The sequence below is a fragment of the Marmota monax genome, unplaced genomic scaffold (genome assembly GCF_021218885.2).
Source record: "Marmota monax isolate L192 unplaced genomic scaffold, Marmota_monax_Labrador192_F-V1.1 WCK01_AAM20220418_F8-fsc00318, whole genome shotgun sequence".
Lineage (NCBI taxonomy): Eukaryota > Metazoa > Chordata > Mammalia > Rodentia > Sciuridae > Marmota > Marmota monax.
Window position 1 is genome coordinate 427,501 of NW_026692274.1, and position 19,846 is coordinate 447,346.

Consider the following 19,846-nt stretch of genomic DNA (forward strand, 5'->3'; position numbering starts at 1 on the left):
AAAGGCAGTTCTCTTAGGAGCACTTCAAGCTGGGTGTTTGAAAGAAAATTTTCCATTTTCATAGTCAGAGACCACTCTTGCCTGGATCTTTCACTGCCACCAGAGCCATTGTGATCCCTCGCCCTGTCCTAGTTTTGGGATAGCTCATGCTGAGCCACCAGAGAGGAATACTGTGCTCAGAAAGTAGATAGATGGCTACCATCCATGTCTGGGGGGTGGATTCTCTCACCTTCTATGGGTTAAGCGCAAGGAAGACTCCAACAGCAACAATGGGCTGAGCCCCCACTATCAGAGAGGACAATGTGTAAATCAGCTGAATAAAATAAGTTGTTTGTGAGGCAGCGGCGGCTGGAGCCTCTGATTGGGTTTCTGGGTCCGGTACTGGATCCAATCAGCGCGGCCAACAAAATGGGGGAACGAGGCATGGAGTGCACCACTTCACAGTCTTCTAGGCTCTCCAAAGTGAAGGTCACTGTGGACAGGATTCTCTCTGGGAGGGGCCATGAAGCAGTCTATGGCAAATAGCAATAGCACAACAGAGCAGATTGTTGTGCAGGCTGGACAAATTCAGCAGCAGGTCCAGGGCCAACCATAAATGGTGAAAGTCAGTAGAGGCCAATTAATGACATCAACTGCTCAACCTATTATGGTCCAGGCTGTCCCTGGGGGACAAGGTCAAACCATCATGCAAGTACCTGTATCTGGGACACAGGGTTTGTGACAGATACAACTGGTTCCACCTGGACAGATCCAAATCCAGGGTTGGCAGGCTGTGCAGGTCCAGGGCCAGCAGGGTGAGACCCAGCAGATCATCATTCAGCAGCCTCAGACAGCTGTCACTGCTGGCCAGACTCAGACTCAGCAGCAAATTGCTGTCCAGGGACAGCAAGTGGCAAAGACTGCTGAAGGGAAAACCATTGTCTACCAGCCAGTTAATGCAGGTGGTAGTATCCTCCAGCAAGGCATGATCACCATCCCATTAGCCAGTTTGGCAGGAGCACAGATTATTCTGACAGGAGCCAATAACAACACAACCAGGGACAAGGGACTGTCACTGTTACATTACCAGTGGTAGGCAATGTAGTCATTTCAAGAGGAATGGTCATGATGCTGCCTGGAGCTGGCTCTCTGCCTGCTCTCCAGAGAATCCCCCTATGTGGAGTAGAGATGGTCGAAGAAGAGCCCCTCTATGTGAATGCCAAACAGTACCACCATATCCTCAAAAGGAGGCAAGCTCGGGCAAAACTAGAAGTAGAAGGAAAAATTCCAAAGGAAAAAAGGAAATACTTGCATGAGTCTTGGCACTCTCATGCCATGGCTCTGAAGTGTGGTGAAGGTGGATGATTTTTCTCTCCCAAAGAAAAGGATAGTCCCCATAGGGAGGATCCAAACCAAGCTGATTAAGAAACAATGACACAGATAATTTGAGTCTCCTAACTCCAGGCCATATGATGGAGCTGATCAAGGTCATATTCATTGCCGATGTTTTCCACTGTTACAGGAAATTGATCTACTCTTCCAATGGGACACTGACCATCACTTCTGCCCTTTTCTGCAGGACAAATACCACTTAGTTTTTAATAAGTGGCTCAGTATTATAATTGCAGCAATGTCTGGCAAATTGAAGTTGCAAGCCTTTGTCTCACCCTTTCAGTCAAGACCTATTTCAGACTGTTGATAACATTTGACATTTCACGGATTAGGATGATACAAGGAGACACTTGCCAGTCCAGCAGTGCACAAGCACTTATGTTGACTGGTGAAGGCAGCCAACCATCTCAGCAGGGAAGAACATGCTTCTCAACCTGAACTGCAATCAGGGAAGCTGCAGCTCATTCCTTCCCATGGAATCTAGATAGAATCCATCCCTCTGTTGGGGGATCTCAGCCTGACCAACTAAATAGACACTTTATATTCAGATGGCCTCTGAGCAAGAAAGTTCCATACTGTGATATGGAAACCATAAATTCTCTGAGATACAGCCATATAATCTGTGGTAATAATAAAAATCTCTGTCTGACAAGATACCAGGTTCATATTTTAGGACTTCAGCCAAGAAAAGTCCAAAAGGATATTTTGGACTCTAGGGATAAAGTGATAAAATTTTAAAGAACCTAAAATATACATTGCTGAATCTCTCTTTTTAGCATTGACAAGTTGTGGTTTGCTTGTCTCTGTTGACAGGTCATCAGGATCATAGGTCTTGCTGTGGCTACTTTTCAGACAGTATAGAGGGTCCTGGAGCTGGAAACTGCCTTTCATAAGTAGAAAACAAAACTCTTCAAAAAATTCTGCACTGATGCATTGAAAACATTTGTAGTAATTCCTAAACAGAGAGGCAAACTAGAGATTTTCAAGTGTAGTCTTGATGACATTTGGAGAATAGAAGAGTGTTTCAGTCTAGGAAGAAAGAGAAAGAGTAGTCTACCAATCAGGTGTTGTCATAGAGCTTGATTCTCCTCCAGGGGATGAGTGTTGTTTGGAATGGATCATTAAGATGAAAAGACTAATTCACATTTATTCTAAAACCTTTTAACAAGGACCTCTAGGGAGAATTCTGAGATTGAGTCCTTGACAAAGGCCCAGGAAAGCACTATTCAAGCACACTGTCCTGGACATAGTCAAGGTTACCTGCTAGAGCTTGATGTGGATGTTGGCTTCATTCTAGCAGCATTTTGTGCTGGCCCCAGAGAGCAGACATTCTTATTCTTCTTATGGCAGCTTTGGTTCCATTTGCATTTGTTTTCCCCTTTCTCCTTAGGCCTTGTGCAGAAATGTTTTCACACTGCAACCATACTATAAGAATAAACTACAGTTTGAAAGAAAGTGGAGACACCCACAGGGTCAGGAACTGGGCCACAGTTGCCAGAATGAATTGGACCTCAGAAATCTATTTTCCAGGTGTTAAACTCTGGGAGACAGAACCAAGATGATATTTCAGAAGAGTTGGCTGCCTTCACTGGAAACAAAGAAGGAAAATCAATTAATTCTGAAGACCCTTTGGCTGAAATACCAACAGTAAAGAGTGCATCTTTGACACCACTCTAAATTCATTAGGACAGAAAAGAAAGTAAACACTTGGAAGAGAAAATCACAGAGGGGGAGTCCATGGTAAAGGCAGAAATAGAGGTATAGAGCTATGCAAAGGAAACTGGTAGTGAAACATTTTCCTAGATCCGGGAATCTAGTAGTTTTTCCTGCTTGCCAGGTGTCAGAGGGCTGACTCTTTGGTAAGCTCACTAGAAATTTCTGTCTCTTTTATGTTTCAGAAATAAGACCACCACAGTTTTTTTGTTTTGTTTTGTTTTGTTTTGTTTTTTTCAGATAACATTAAAGATGATGAGGAATTTATCTTGTGGTTAGTTTAGGAGTCTAAGATGGAGAGTTTAGAGAGAAATTCCTCAGACCTAATTTCTAGTGCTGAAGCCAATGGTGGTTCTAAAATACTATTTATTTGTGTCTATAAATTTGTACATAGTAATATCAACCTCATTGTTACTGTATTTCTCATGGTGTGGGGCAAGTTTGACTATTGTTTTGTTTGAAATGAAATGCATAGATTGTCATTTTGTCACTGCACTTCAGATAGCTCATGGCCCTTTTATAATGGTTATTTTAGCACACCATAATAGCCCACAAAGTGGGAACAGAGGAGTTGAACTTTGGATTTATTTTCTTTATTACTAGTTCTTTTACTCATTTGTCCTTGTGACTGCAGTGATGACTTCAATGATGCAGAGTGAACAGATGAATGAATAATTGGTTTTATGCATAGTTTTGTCATTTCTTGAGAGCTTTCTTTCTTTCTTTTTTTTGCAGGATAATTGTAAATGTATACATTTTAATTGCACTGGTATATTGAATGTGTCAGTGACTATGCCATGGGACCAACAGCATTTTCTAGCTATAGAGTGCTTAATAATGTCTTAATTTTCCTTTGGAGCTCACTATATAGGTTTTCCCCCAGCGGTAGACGTAGTACAAGTGATCAATCAATGATGTCATTGCAATAATTATTTTTTAATATAAATTTATAAAAATACTAAAAATAATAAAGTAAGTTGTTCAGAAGGCAGTGAGTTCATGCCTGAATCTGAAAAAAATTGGAAGTTGGCCATGGTCCTGAAGGACCTTGGCAGAATTACAGCCTGGATTTGCAGTTGTTGTAAGGTACTTCCAGATGTGTAGGGTTCTCTGAATGTGAAACTTTCTGAGTTCCTTCACATCCCTGTAGCCTGAGCTGAACACAAACACACCAGGTGGGTTCAAACTTCTGAACACAGAGGACCCTCCCACCCAGGGCACACAATATTCTCAGGGCACAGCCAGGAAAAGGTAGAGTAAGTGGGGTATACACAGAGAAATTGTAGGGAATAGGCTCTTAGAGGCAATTTTCAGCAACAGTGATAGGGTGGAGACAAATAAAACTTTTAGTGGCTTCATGGTGATGTCTATTGGAGGGACTTCTCCATGGCAAATAAAATGAACCCCATCAAACAGGTTTATGAAAGTTGTCTTCCCTGGTTCATGCACCTGTTACAGTTCACAGGGTTCTATTCCAGCAATGGCCCTCTTCCACCCAGATAACCCTGGGACCTAAGCAGGATAATCATTAGTCTCTTGGGCACAGGGTCACTCTCGGGTCAACTGTAATAGAAAACATGCTTCCGTTCCCTTATGAACTCATCCTGACCTCCACACATTTATCTGAGTCACGGTCAATGGGCTCTAATAATCCTGATGCTGGGACTGAAGTCAGATGTACGTGTCATAGGATGCAGCTCACAGGTGGAGTATAGACCCACAGGCCAACACTGGGTGCCGGCACCCAGACACTTCCATTTCTCCTGGGGTATTGCAACCACTAGAAGTGGCAGATCACTGCCAGTACAAGAGTGAAGGGAACACTCAGCATTGCACTCCAGCCTGTGAGTGACCTTTAAGTACATATCACATCTTCACACTTGATCTTACTCAGAGCCTTCCATAGCTCACTATTGCAGCTGAAATGTCTCAGCTACCTGATTACAAGAGATGCATACAGGGAAATGACTGGTACAATCTGGAATCTTCTGTCACATTTGAGACTGAATGAGCATCAAGGGCCAATAAAAGTTGACTTAGTAAGACATAGAGGAGGCAGCAAATGTCAGACCCAGAATTGGACAGCAAGTGTGGAGCTGTGAGCTCCCAGACTATGACAAACTGCCAAAGAATTTCAAGGAGATTCCAGGGTCCAGAAGCAGGTCGGGTGCAGATGAAAAAATTGTCACAGTTCATAGTTGTGGTGCTGAGTAGCAGAAGGCACAGCTAGGAACAGGTAGAGTAATTGGGGTATACATAGAGAAATTGTAGGGAATAGGGTCTTAGAGCTGATTAGAGCAACAGTGATAGAGTGGGGGACAAAGTAAAATTTTAGTGGCTTTGTGGGGATAAAGTACCAGCACACGTGGTCTTATTAAGCATCCTGGAGCTAACCTTCTGGGCCTTTGGTTTGTTAGCTGTCAGGCAAGGCTTTTGCAGGGGCTGTTCCCTCTACCATTAGTTTTCTTTCTGGCTGAAGCTTTGAGGACACCTCCTCAAGCAGGTTCCTCCTGAAGGGCTTCCTGCTCTTGCAGCTGAAGCTGATGCCTTTTCAGGTCTCAGTGACATCACTTTGATTTGACTCCCCTGGCCTGGGCCTGTTCCTCCAACACTGTAACCAGCTATGCTCTTAGAGGGCTTTGATGTGTTAGTTTTACATTCCTGTGATGAAATGCTGGAGATAACCAATTTCAAAGAGGAAAGGTGTGTTTTCACTCACAGTATCAGTAGTGTCAGCCCATGGTCACTTGGCCCTGTTGCTCTGGGCCTTTGTTGGCAAAATATATAAGGGCAGAAGTTGGAGATAAGAGGCCTGATCACCCCCTTGAAACAAGAAAGAGAAGGAGAGCTGGGAAGGGTATGGGGTACCTAATTTTCTCCCACTGCATCCCACCTCCTAAAGATTCAACCACCTCCCCAAAGGGCCATATACTGGAGGTAAAATCTTTAAAATAGAGGCCTTGGGTTCATTTATCTTCCAGTAACTCCATTCTGTGCAGAGTTGTCATTCTCTCATTATACAAAAGCACAGAGAAGTTAAACAACTTGCCCTAGGTCACACAGACTATAAGCAAAGACATTTCCAAGGAAAGAGCTAAGTCCCCCATGTATCCATACAAATTAAAAGACCACTTAAATAGCTCAAGGGTGACTTAGCTAATGACTTTAGCTGTTCATTCCACATCTTCCCTATTAGTATTTTCCATCTTTTTACAGAAATTCTCTGATAATTGTACAGTTGTTCCTTACAGAACTGATATTTACATAATTTACCTGCTTATTGAGGTACCAAGTAATCCCCACCCCCTAGAAGTCAGGGTAGGTGAGAAATGGGAGGTGATTAAATATGAGACAAGTTGGGAGCAGGTTGTAATTGTTCTCTCCAGCTGCCTATTTCAAAGCAGGTGGAAGGGAAGTGTCCATATCTGAACATTGTCCTCTATCAATCATAAAGTCCTTGTTGATTCCTAACAACTGGATATCCAGAGTTTAATTTAAGACCTTCCCTTTGAAGAATGATGCAGAGGCTGTCTCTACAAAGCAGGAATTAAACTGAATGCCATGGTGGACTTGAGGGTGTGTCAGATTCTGATGTCATCTGTGCCAAGTGAGATAGTAAGATCCATATTTAGGATTGCATGAAATTGTAAACCCAGAACATTGGAAGCATGTACAATTCTCAGGTTTCTCACTTGCTCCAGAGGCAACCAGCTTCACAAGAAGAACACCTTCCTACCATTGATGCTTCCTCATGATACACATAGTACTTTCTCCGGAGATTATAATATATCTGTATATATTAACACATAGTTTGAAAAAGAGTTGAAATGGCATTCTGTTAAAAAAAATTGCTTGGGCTTAGGGATTGTAGCTCAGTGATAGAGCACTTGCCCAGGATGTGTGAAGCCCTGAGTTCAATACTCAGCACAACATAAAAAGAAATAAAATAATAATAATAAAGATATCATGTGTATCTACAACTGAAAAAAATTAAAAGTAAAAGCAGTGTTTAAAAAAAAATTGCTTGGAATGCAATTGTTCTCCCTGTCCCTCTTCCTATGCACCAGTGTTCAATAGGAGATACAGTCTTCACTGCGAAGGGTGCTCTCACTCTGATTAGGAAAACTCATATGAGAAGCTGAGAATTATAATGACTGGATGCAGCCAACATCAGAGTCCACAATACTAGATGGACAATATACTAGGAAATTATTTAAGAATCATAGTAAAGAATTGAGCAGTTAAAAGTGTCTATTATCTACAAGAATCATTATTTCCAAGATTGGTTTTATGTTTGAACACAAAGCCTAAGGCCTGGCCTATAGAAATTAAAACAACAAAAAACAAAACAAAAACAAAAACAAACAAACAAAACAAAAAACAAACCAAATACATGTGTAGAGTGACCTAAAGTCACAAATACACAAAGTAGTTAGATAATCTTTCAGTAACCATTCAAGGTCACTGAATCAAAGGGAAAATAAGATTTACCATTGCATAAGCATTAAACAGAATCATGTTTTAGGAAATTATTGAGATATAATAATACATAATTACTCTTTTCATGCAGAATATAAAAAATATATAGTTCTATTGAATTGGTGAAATACATTTTGAAATTTTCAATTTCTTTCATGAGCACGGCAAACAAAAGGAGATGGAAAGGGAAGAAAGGGATGTAAGAAAAAAAAAAAGGTATCCCAATTCAGGAAGGAAATTGATGTGGAAAATAAAATGGCCTGAAGAAGAAGGAAGGTAGAAGAAACCTGTGCAAAAAGATAGGGAGGGGCCCAGCACAGTGGAGCATGCTCAGCAGCTTGGAAGCTGTGGTAGGAGGATCACAAGATCAAAGCCAGAATCAGCAAAAACTGGTGCTAAGCAATTGACTGAGACCCTGTCTCTAAATTAAATAGTTTGGGGATGTGGCTCAATGGTTGAGTGCCAGGTACAAAAACAAAAACAAAAAAAGATAGGGAGGGAGCACCATTAGGATATGTACATTGATTTTAAAACTTTAAGTTACACTTCTTTCTATACACATTGTTTCAAATCACCATTTCACATGCAAATCTATCCAGAATATATTTTAAATGACAATTACAATTAGCTTGGGGGCTTTTAGGCTCTTGCTAAATTTGTATTATGTATAATTTAATGTTGTTCTTTCAATTACTAAGTACAACTGTGGTTTTTACAAAGCCCAGTGGTCAATTCATGATACAGAAATTTGTAGATGAACTTCAGAAAATATACTAGGAAAACCAAAAAGAGCTACTTATTTTTCAGCATCAAATCAAGCTATGAGGCTAAGGTATTGGAAGAATGTAAAAGTTATAACAAATTGTAACCTCAACAATGATGTCCCTTGCTCATTAAGAAGCTTTAAAATTAATTGTGACATGATTTATGTGAATCTTTATTTTTTGTGAAGATTTCCATGTTTTACAGGAGCTTAATATCTAAGATTTCATCTAGGCATTTTTAGGTCAGCAATTGGTAAACATTTTTAATTGGGTAATCCAAAAAAATACAAGGGATTTGGTTTCAAAGGGTCATCCTCAAAAGGCCCAATACATACAAGATTACTAATGGGCAGCAAAGACCAATTGAACAGTGTTAAAAAGTTAAAATTTTGTCAAAATGTGGACTTGGTTAAAGATAAATTATTTTCTATCAGTAATTGCACAAATTACAGCCTGTGGTTCTTTCTTGAAATTAACTTGAAACACCTAAGGGCAGAGTAATGTTATGATTCTTAGCACTTCTATGATCTTTCACTGGTCGGTCAAGGTACTAGGCCCCAATGAGAAAAGAGCTCTGTCATCGCTGCTTATCTTCCTCCCTGTTCCTGGCGCATCAGCAGACCATGCAGGATGAGCTGCTACTGGGGTTGACACAGCAGCCAGAGCGGCCACGGAGAAACTCCCCACCCCCCCCCCGCCCCCAACCCCGCCCCCCGGGCGGCTGCACAAAAGTGGGAGTGACCCACCTCCTTCTCTCCCGGGACTTCAAACCGACTCTGCACCACCCCTCCTCCTCCGCCGCCTCCTCCTGCTGCTGCTCCCGCACCTCCTTCCAGCAGGACTTCAGTAAGTGGCAGCAGCAGCAGCAGCAGCTGAGCAGCCAGAAGAGGAAAGAGTTCAGCCCTCCCCACCATCCCCTCCCTCCGGACTCAAATCCGCCGCCGCTCCACTGCCTGGCCCAGTTCAGTCCGCCGCCGCCACCGCCGCCTGGCATGCTTCTCCAGTCGAGGAAGCTCGCCCGGCGCCAGCAGTCGCAGCAGCCACAGCAGTTCAGCTTCCCACAGCCACAGCACCTCCTGCCGCAGGACTTCACTCCGCGGCAGCGCCCAGGCGACCTGCCCGTTCTCCCGCAGCTCCAGCCTTGGCCGCCTGCAGACAAATGGCACCGCCAAGGAGGCACGGGGAGCCCTCCCAAGACTCCGGCCCCGGGGCGAGGGCAGCGCAGCCGAGCCCCTCAACGCAGGCTTGGCCTCCTCCACGCCGCTGGTAAACCCCGCGCCAGGCTCCTTGGAGTCCTCCAAACCACCCTCTGCTCAACAGTCCTAGTAAACTCCCGCCAGGCGGGGCACTGGGCGCGGGCGCCTTCAGCAGCCTGCAGAGCCCATGCCTTCAGCACCCTGACAAAGGGGGAGGTGACGCCGCGTCTCCCTGCAGCTGCCTGGCTTTGACACCCCCTGGTTGGTGAAGACCGCATCACCGCCACCGCAGTCCCAGCAGCCTCCGGCGCCCCAGCCGCCGCCGCCAAAGCCGCCCCTTCACAGCCACAGAAGCCGCCGCGCCACAGCGGCAGGCGCCCGGCTTCTTGGCCACCACCCCGGGCAGCGGCGGTGGAGGCGAGCTCAGCGCTATGCCAACGCCCAGCCCCGACTCGGAGACCGGCTTCTACCCCGGGCTCCCATCGTCTATGAACCCGGCCTTCTTCCCAAGCTTCTGGCCCGTGTCGCCGCATGGCTGCGCAGGGCTCAGCGTGCTGGCGAGCGGAGGTTGCCGCGGCCCCTTCTAGGCGACCGCCAGGACCCCACCGCCGCCTGCCACAAATTTAACTCAGCTGCAGCCCCCGCCGCCCGCCGCCCGCGGCGCCGCAACAGCCGCTGACCCGGAGGTCGCCCTTCAGCCCGCAGCTCCAGCAGGAGCACCAGGCGGCGGTCGCCGCCTTCCTGCATCAGAGGAACTCTTACAACCACCACCAGCCTCTTCTGAAACAATTGCCTTGGAGCAACCACCAGAGCAGTGGCTCGGACATTGGAAGCATGTCTGGGGAGCAGTGCATGGCAGAGATCATCCTAGAACTGGAAACACGGAAATTCCAGGAACCATGAATCAGATATCTTCATTGAAGAAACCATTCTCTGGTCATGTCATAGCACCACCGAAATTTACTCGCTCTACTCCATCACTGACTCCAAAATCTTGGATTGAAGATAAGGTGTTCAGAACAGACAACAATAGTAATACACTGTTATACTTACAGGTGAGATCTAGTTTGCAGTTGCCAGCTTGGGGCTCAGATTCACTCCAAGATAGTTGGTGCATTGCAGCTGGAACATCCAGAAGAGAAACCGGGATCGAAGCAGAATATATGACAGTTTAAATATGCACTCTTTGGAAAATTCCCTCATTGATATTATGAGAGCAGAGCATGATCCCCTCAAGGGTCGATTGAGTTATCCACATCCAGGAACTGACAATCTGTTGATGTTAAATGCTGTGAATAAAACCCTGAATAAGATTACTGAGAAACCAGGATCAAATTGTAAACTCACTTCTTACAGGCAAGGTCTTCAAGCTATTCTCAGAACCTTCTAGCTATCTTTAAATACATGAAGAAGTTCACCCATCAATAATATATTTATCATGCATGTATATATTAAAGGTACATATATGTGTATCAAATAGCTAATCCTCATTTTTTGTGTAAAGTCCCTTTTTATAAATGCTTTATCAAATATAAGTTTGATATATTTGAGTAAGAAAGAAGTAGCAGAAGAAGCCAAAGCAGCAGAAGAAAAAAAGCCCTTTATTGTATACAGCAGTCTTTTTACAGTATTGTGAACAAAGAAGGCAGCCTTCCAACAGCAATAAATCAGGTCTTTAGGCTAGTTAAACATAGTATACAGAAGTCTTACTTCCTAATCAGAAGTGACCCCCTTCTATGGCTTAATCTGCTCTTGGCCCAGAGCATACTGAGCTCTGTGCTTTGTTAAGAGCAGACAAAAATTTTCTCAGCACCCTACTTGCCCACTTGGCAGAACTTGTCCTACCAAGGACAGCAAATACCTCATTTTCAAGCATGTCTGATGTTACCTATCTAAACCTTGAAGGAACCTCCCATTTGCAGGCAGGCCCCATCAGAGACAACAAACATCTCTTGTGCAAGTATGCTTGCTGTCACCTTATCTAGACCTTGACAGACATCCCATTTGCAGGCATGTGGGAAGCCATTCTTGCACGTGATTGGGCTACCTCCCTGACTGGGTGTGAGGTGCTCAGACCAACTGTGTCAGAGTTTTTTTCCCCACCCTTTCCAAGTGTGAGGGCTTGTCTGTGTAAGGGTGTGACTGACCATTGACCTGGAAACCAATCACTGACCCTGACCTTGGAATGCTGTCCCCCTCAACCTTCATTGGATGGAATTTTCCCTTGAATTTTTTGTTCCCCAATAAATCCTCAATTTCTGTCGTGCTTCTTCCTCTCTCCTGCTGGTCTCTTGTGTAATCCTTGCTACTGCCAGGTGGCTGGAGGCCGGAGTCAGGAGAAGCCATCTGAGCTGGGCAAGAAAAAAGATAAATTGAGTTTTATGTGTCTTTATTTTGATCTCACTAGTTAACTTCTATGTTTTGAACCTCTAGTATGTAGCTAGCATGCTGGTCGCACGGCAGACAGGCAGGTAAGGATGGTAAGCATTATGTTTTCAAGCTCACAGTCACATCTGATTCTCTACAGATGTTCCTGAGATTTGATGTTGTAAATACAATTTTTATGCAAAAAAAAGAAAGCCTGACTGGGAGGAAAATATGGTAGCTGGATCTGCATGGGAAAACCTATACAGAATCTGGGACCCACTAATTCTGAGAAGGTCAACACAGCCTGGGCCATCAAGTGAATCGAGATGGTTGAAGTCCTTTCTAATGCTCATGTCCAGTGATTCTGATTCCAAATATGGATAGTAAAAGTGAACTCCACTTAGATGCAGAAAGTGGCCCAGTCTCTGCCTTGGCTTGGGTCCTTACAGCAGCCCTGTCGCACTCAGCCATGACCTTCTCTGCACTGAGGTGCCAGGTCCTCCTGACACCTGATGGCCACTGATCAATGCCTGTTCTGAGGCATTACGAGGCAGAGAAAGACCTCAGGCCTGTGACTCTGAGGTATCAACAGAGTACCACATGTGTACCTAGCACTGTGCTTGGCTCATAGGAGCAGAGGCAGGCCCTGCATCCTGAATGGACACTGTTACAAAGTAGGAACTGCCCATGTGACAGGAAAGGCACAGTCCTCAAATGGCCCACCACAGTCTAGACAGAAGAAGGAAGGTGGAGAGCCCTTCATTCCCGGTACTACCATATTCCATTACACATTGTGTGCTGAATATTTGACCTTGCCCCCACTGGATCCTCCTTTATGGGGCCCAGAGGACCCCAGATCATGGAAATCTGTCACTTGCAAAAAGTGACACAATTATAGAAGCCCAGGTTTGATAAGCCACTCAAGACATATCTCAACTCTCTCAACAAGTGTTTTGCCTGTACAGGCTGTTCACCCAGGTCCCCTTGAGGTAGTCAGAGTGTATAGCTCTCTCTCCACATGTCTTTAATTAGAATGACACCACCTATGCCAACCAGACTGTACACAACTATTGCTTGCAGCACAGTGTGATAAGATTTATGAAATGACCTAGCCATGAAATATCTTCTCATTCAATGGGTTGTTTTAAAACAGGTTGTTTTCTATTCTCAGGAAAGAAAAGGATTCCCTTGCTGGATGGAGCCCTGGATCTATGAGCATGAGCAGTCACCCTTGTCTTTTAGTTAGATGAAGAGCCATATTCCAAAATTCCAGCTAATAGCTTCAACAAAGGTCTCCATTTACAGCTACATGAGGGAGTTTCAGAAGATTTCAACCTCAGCCTCAGCCATCATGCTGCTGGAAATCAGCAAGGCAGAACTGGACAGAGACAAACTACCCTTGTTGAGTGCTTAGGGGAATATGGCATTCCTGAGGCAGTCTTCTCTGGGACTTCTCTCTGTGAATAATTGCTTCACTACAGTGATGGTTTGGCTCTTGCATGAATTGAGATCTCTCTGATTGATTGAGAGCAGCTTCTCTAGGTTGAAGGACAACACTCTGAGAGCATCATTTATGGCAGCAGGAGCATGATTCTTTGCAGGTCTACAAAGCAACAGTGAGGGGAAGTACCACTGAGTGGCATTTTGTACCTCATGAAGTACAAAAAAGTTGTGAAGTATCTGCATCCTGCCTACCAATTCGAAATAAGTTGTGTTCTGACCTGTGGAAAAACTTAATTTTTAACATTCAGCATAAGCAGCAGTAACAGTGTTGCTGTGAGACCAAAATCAGACACCCAACAGGGAGGTCCATGGGTCATTACACAACACATGGATACCCTCTAGGATAAATGTCATGGTGTGATTTTTCTTTTATTTTATTCATAATACATAGGATATAAAGACATATAAATAAACACATCTCACATAGTCCATTTTATTAAAGTAATGCTTGCTTGTTATTATGTAACAGGACAGGAAAGCATTCACAGGCCACTTTCTCCATCTCTCTAGTGGGTGGTGAAGGCCCAGCTGTGCCTCCTTGGGGCTTTCTGATCAACATGACTGACTCCCTTAGTCTCCAAAAAAATATCACCAAGGTGGTGAAAGTTTGAGGGCAGTAATACAATTCCCACCATACTGTGGTTCATATTGGGGAGGCAAGGGTAGTGACTCCCTCCTTCATTCCTGCCTCCAACCGCCCCCACACCTCTACTCCTGCAATCACGGAACCAACGTCCATGAACTACATCATGCAAAGAACACCTGGCAACCTTCCCCCTCAGAAGCTCTTTTTAAACCACTGTCCTCCTGCCTTTGAGAGTGACTTCACCACTATTGGCAGAGTGATGTGCAGATTGCTCAATCAATCCTGAGTTCAGCAAGGCAGGAGTACCACAGCACTCAGCAGGAGAGGAGCAATAGGTCTTGGACACTCTCATTCCATGAGCTTTCATTCCAGTCTCCTGTACCTAGGTGTTGGCCAGACCACAAAAGGCAGCTGAGGGTGATCAGAGAACGGTAGATTTTCTACACAGAGTCTCAGAACTCTGGATGACCCCAGACACCATTACAGGTACAGAGGCTTCCATTTTTAGTGTTGTTCTTTGGGAAAAATTACATTTCTTTTTGTGTCCTATTCCTCCTTGTTATCCTTTCACATACTTTGTCAGTCCCACATCCTAACAAACTCAGTCAAGTCCCCCACCCTCCAAGCACCACATTAAGCCACCAGGACCAGGCCTCTTGGAAAGATGTACACAACATTACCTGTTCCCATTGGCTAGACCAGTCTTATAGCTCTACAAGACTCCCATCTTCTCTGCCAGTGCTACATGGCCTTGTCACAGAAGCCTAGCCTCCCAACATGTCCTGCTCAGGTTTTCCCCACCTCCTGCCTGGGGCCCCAGATGGGGCAGTGCTCCCACTGCTCCCTCTCAGTAAGCAATGTGGGAAAAGGTGGAGGAAGAGCTCTGCTCTATGCCCCATCCTAGAGGGAGGGTACCCTTCTCTGTTTCCACTGAGGCGCACCCACAGACCCTCAGTGAGCCCTGCATCTCTTCTTTGGCTTCCCTGATTTCTATTGGTAGCAAAAATACAAGGAACAGACTGACACTCACAACCTCTCAAGTGAGAAAGCCTGGCTGGCCAAGAGTAGCTGCAAACAATCTCATTGTGGGTGCCATAAAACATGCCTGGCACCCTTCTACACCTGCCAGTGGGATGCTGAATGGACAAGCACATGGAGCGCTGTCTACTCCATTTTAGCAGCTGCACCACTTTTCCTCAGGCAAGTTACTGAAGAGGTGCCAATGCAAAGAGAGCCTGTGAGTCTGAATTCGGTGTTCCATGCTTGCAGGTTCTGCCCTGTCTCCTGTGCATCAGACTATCTGGCTTATTGCTGAACTGTTCTGGGCATGGTGTAGCTGTGACTGCCACAGAAAAATCCACTGGTTCCAAGATGAATTTGGGTGCCCAGGCACACAGGAGCCAGGCAGAAGTTTGATGCCCTGCACAGAATGGGCTGGGGACAGGGGATGATCTCAGTGATGCATTTTTGTTTGAGACATAAGGCGTGTTGCTAGCTGCTGGTGGGCTTGTTTTGGGGGTGGAAGAGGTAACAAGCCCAGTGGGTGTCCAGAGCCCAAACTCACCCAAGCTTGTTTTAGGCATGCAGTTTCTCCAGTCTTGGAGCCAGCCAAAAGATCCTGTCTTTATTTTGGCTCCACACAGGTGGAAGTGTCCTGGAGTCCTAGAAAACCTGCGACCTGTGCCTAGGCCTCTGCAGAAAACTGCTGGTCCTGGTTTTCTTTTGCTTTCCACATCTGTGCATTCTCTTGCAGCCTGTTCCCTAGTCTGCCAGGAGGTATGAACCTGTATCCAAAACGGTGTTTTTTTTATTGTTTTTGTTTTGTTTTGTTCCTCTCTCTTGTGGGTTTTTGCAGATGTGTTCTTAAAAACCTAAAAGGCTGTGTTTTCTGGGAGATTTCTCTAAGGCTTCATCATGATTTTTTATGGCAAGAACACTTACAGATGTGACTTTGGAAACATAAAACAGCTCAGGGCCAATGTTTCCCTAAGGCCTTTGAACAGCCTGAGATGGAGTGGGGCAGGGTGATAACCCAATTAACAAATGGGCCAAGTACCTGAAAAACACTTCTCAGAGGAGGATATACAATCAATCAACAAGTACACAAAAAAATACTCACCATCTTTAGCAATCCAAGAAATGCAAATTAAAACTACTCTAAGTCCAGTAAGAATGGCAGCCATTATGATGTCAAACAATAACAAGTGCTGGCGAGGATGTGGGAAAAAGGTGTACTTGTACATTGCTGGTGGGGCTGTAAATTAGTGCAGCCTATTTGGAAAGCAGTATGAAGATTCCTTGGAAATCTGGGAATGGAACCATCATTGGACCCAGCTATTTCTGTTTTCGGACTATACCCAAAAGACGTAAAAAGAGCATACTATAGGGACACAGCCATATCAATGTTCATAGCAGCACAATTCACAATAGCTAGACTGTGGAACCAACCTAGATGCCCTTCAATAGATGAATGTATAAAAAAATGTGGCATTTATAAACAATGGAATATTACTCAGCACTAAAAAATAACAAAATCATGGCATTTGCAGGGAAATGGATGGCATTAGAGCAGATTATGCTAAGTGAAGTTAGCCAATCCCTAAAAAATACATGCTGAATGTCTTCTCTGATATAAGGGGTGGGAGTGACTCAAAATAGAGTAGGGAGGAAGAGGATGAGAAGAAGATTACCACTAAATAGGGAAGAGAGGTGGAAGGGAATGGTAGGGAGAAGGGGAATTGCATGGAAAATGGGAGGAGACCCTTATCATTATACAAAATACTTGTATGATGATATGAGGGGGAAGAAAAAAAAGAAAGAGAAATGTGTAACAGTAGATTGGGTAGAGAGAGGTGATGGGAGAGGAGCAAAAGGTTGGTGGGGATAGGAAGGGCAGCAAAATACAATAGACACTAGTATTACTGTATGTATATACGTGGTTGTATAACCAATGTGATCCTGCAGCCTGTACACGTGGAAAAATGAGAATTCATACCTGATTTGAATCAAATATATGATATGTCAAGATCATTGAATTGTCATGAGCAACTAATAATAAAAAAAAGAAAAGAAAACTTGCATGCTGCAAATTCTCAGCATTAAGTGGGTCCTAAGTTCCTCACAAGAATGAATGCCAGGGCTGTAGGATTTTTAATCTCCTTTGAGCCCTAAAGCATCTTTACATTTTAGTGGCCCTCAAACCAGCCTGGACTTGATCTTCTGGAATACATAAGTATGCACCAAAACTCCCTCCAGGAGGGAAGGAGCCACAGCCACTCATCCCACCTCCTTATAAAGGATTTTCTCTTCTTGGAGACTTTAGAGACAGAAAAGGCCATTGTCATGCTGCCTCTAGTCATGGGTGCTGCACAGAGTTTGGGTTGACAAGATTGCCCAAGCATTCTTTAGTGTGAACCCCAGCTCTCCAGCTTACAAGATACTCTTCCAGAAATGATCTCCAATCCTTTGGAGGTTGGGGGAGGTCCTTTCATTCCTATTGGGAAGGATAGGGATAAGAATTTGTATTAGTTTTTCCTCCTTCTGACCAGAATTCCTAACACAAAGAAGTTACAGAAGAAAAAGTTTATTTTACCTTACAATTTCAGACGTGTCAGTTCGTGGTCAGCCAGCTCCATTGCTTTGGTTCTGAGGCAAGGCAGAATATCATGAAGAAATGTTGTGCTTGAGAAAACTACTCATCTCTTTGCCAGCTGGGTAGCTCTTTTCCATGATCAGTAACCATGTTGCTGCAGAGCCTCACTTTCACTCAGCAGCTTAGGCTAAGCTGGTTGTGGCTCTCTAGGCAGCTGTCTTGGGGAGCAGCTAGACCTAGGATTCCCATTTGCTGATGAGGTGGCAGGACCTGTTATAGAGCAGGTAGGTAGGGTATTTAGAGAGGAGGAGCCTTTTCCAGTTCATGATCAGGCTCACATTCAAGCTCCATCAACACCAAATCACTGTATCCTCACAAAGATGTGCTCACAAGGCTTGTTGATGTATCAGTCCTCTCACAGTATGGACTGGTTCCCTCACACCCCTCCTTTAACTAGGAGTCTCAGAACCTTTGGACCATTCACACACAAACAAACACACACACACACAAACAAACACACATACACACAGCTTACCCACATGTACACAAAGACACATAACACTCACCTCTCATGTACTTGGCACTGACCATCAGCCCCAGGTATCATGACAAGGGAACCTTCCTCTGAAAATGATTTGAAGTTTCTGGCCTTTCATTGCTCAGCACAGGTGCAGTTCTTCACATTACATGGAGAAAGAACTGAGTCCTGGAAATGGTGTGCCCCATGCATGTCCCAGGCTTATTCCACTGAAGAACTTTCACTTCTCCTCAGCAATCTCTTGCCCACATTGTTCCTGGTCCAGTTTTGGTCAATGCCTCTAGCTGCAAGGAAGGACCTGTCCCCACTGTAGGGAGACCCCAGGACCTTCTCCTCCTAGCATTGAAGAACCAGCTACAAACAACATAGCAAGTCACCTCTGCTTGCACCCAAGCCACCACTCTGCATGAGGCCTGGGAAATTGACATTTGCCTTTATAACTGGTCTCATAGTGGGAACCTGGGGTCAGGGAGGTACATGTACTTTATTTCTCTCTGGTCTCCTTCCTTCTTCATAACCAGGGACCAGTGGAAAACTTGGTGTGCTTCACATAGGCCATACAATATCTTCCCAATCCCAGCTTCTGTGTCCCTCTTCTGTGTCTCCAGGAGATGCCTGCACCCCTCACACTGGCTGGGCCAACTCATGGTCTCTTGAGGGTGGATCTTGTGGGGAGATGGCAAGTGGGAAAGTTTATTGAACACAATAGCTAACTTGCCTCTGTTTTTGGAGAATTGCTTTAGGGATGAACTAAGTAAATGATTGTTTCCTTACCAGTGTGAAGAAAACAGATGCATTCACTTAATGGGGAGCTCTTGGCATTTAGGTAGGGAGGAAAAGATATTATGATATCTGTTCAAATGGAGCCTGGCATGCCAAGAGAAATGGAGGTTTGGTTGCTGTAGCTTTCCCTGGTGCTTTTGCTTGCTCTGCAGCCTGACAGAGAATCCCCTGGGTCTTATTTTAACTTGAGAAGGCAGATACCATCAGTAGCCATGTCATGGAGAGCTCACAGCTTGCTGGTCTTGTGCTTCATGCTACTTTATTTGCTAATTCATTTTAATTCTCCTGAAAACCCTGTGAAAACCAGTCTCATTTTACATTTTGATACTTGAGGAAGCCAAGGCTTCTTGCTTCAGTCAGCTTTTCCACTGCTATGATGAAAGACCTGACAAGAACAATTTTGGAGGAGGAAAGATTTTCTGGGGGCTCACAATTTCAGAGTCCCTTTCTCAAGGCTGCAGGTCAAGCAGAATATATTGGTGGGAAAATGTGGCTGAGGAAAGCAAATGGTAACAATGCACCAGGTAGCAGAGAAAGAGAGTGAGGGTTCTCCTTAGTTCAGACAAAATATAAACCTCAAAGATGCACCCTAATGACCCACTTCTTCTAGCCATGTCCTCCTTCCCTACAGTTAATCCCTATCAGTGGGTTAATGCACTAATTAGTTACAGGTCTCATAACCCAATGGATTTACCTCAAAACATGCTTGTGTTTTCTCACACATGAGCTTTTTAGGGAACAACTTATATCAAAACCATAATGGTCCCATAGACTCTGGAACCTAGAGTCCATGGAAAACACCGAGGGACTCCCCTACCCTGGTCCCCTGGCTTTCAGAAAGTGCCTTCTCTAGGCCATTGCTGGTGGGTACCAGTGATGAAGCTGAGGAAGTTTCCTAGGAGAGGAAGTGGTGGGCACTAAGCAACCTTAGGAGACAGATCTGGGAGTTTGTTT

The 19,846-nt window shown here is 44.6% G+C and overlaps 2 pseudogenes; both read left to right on the forward strand.

The window, feature by feature from the left end:
• Nucleotides 1-502: 502 nt before the first annotated feature.
• LOC124089842 (nuclear transcription factor Y subunit alpha-like) lies at nucleotides 503-1,437 on the forward strand (annotated as a pseudogene).
• A 7,450-nt stretch (nucleotides 1,438-8,887) lies between these two features.
• LOC124089758 (uncharacterized) lies at nucleotides 8,888-10,948 on the forward strand (annotated as a pseudogene).
• The last annotated feature ends 8,898 nt before the right edge of the window (nucleotides 10,949-19,846 follow it).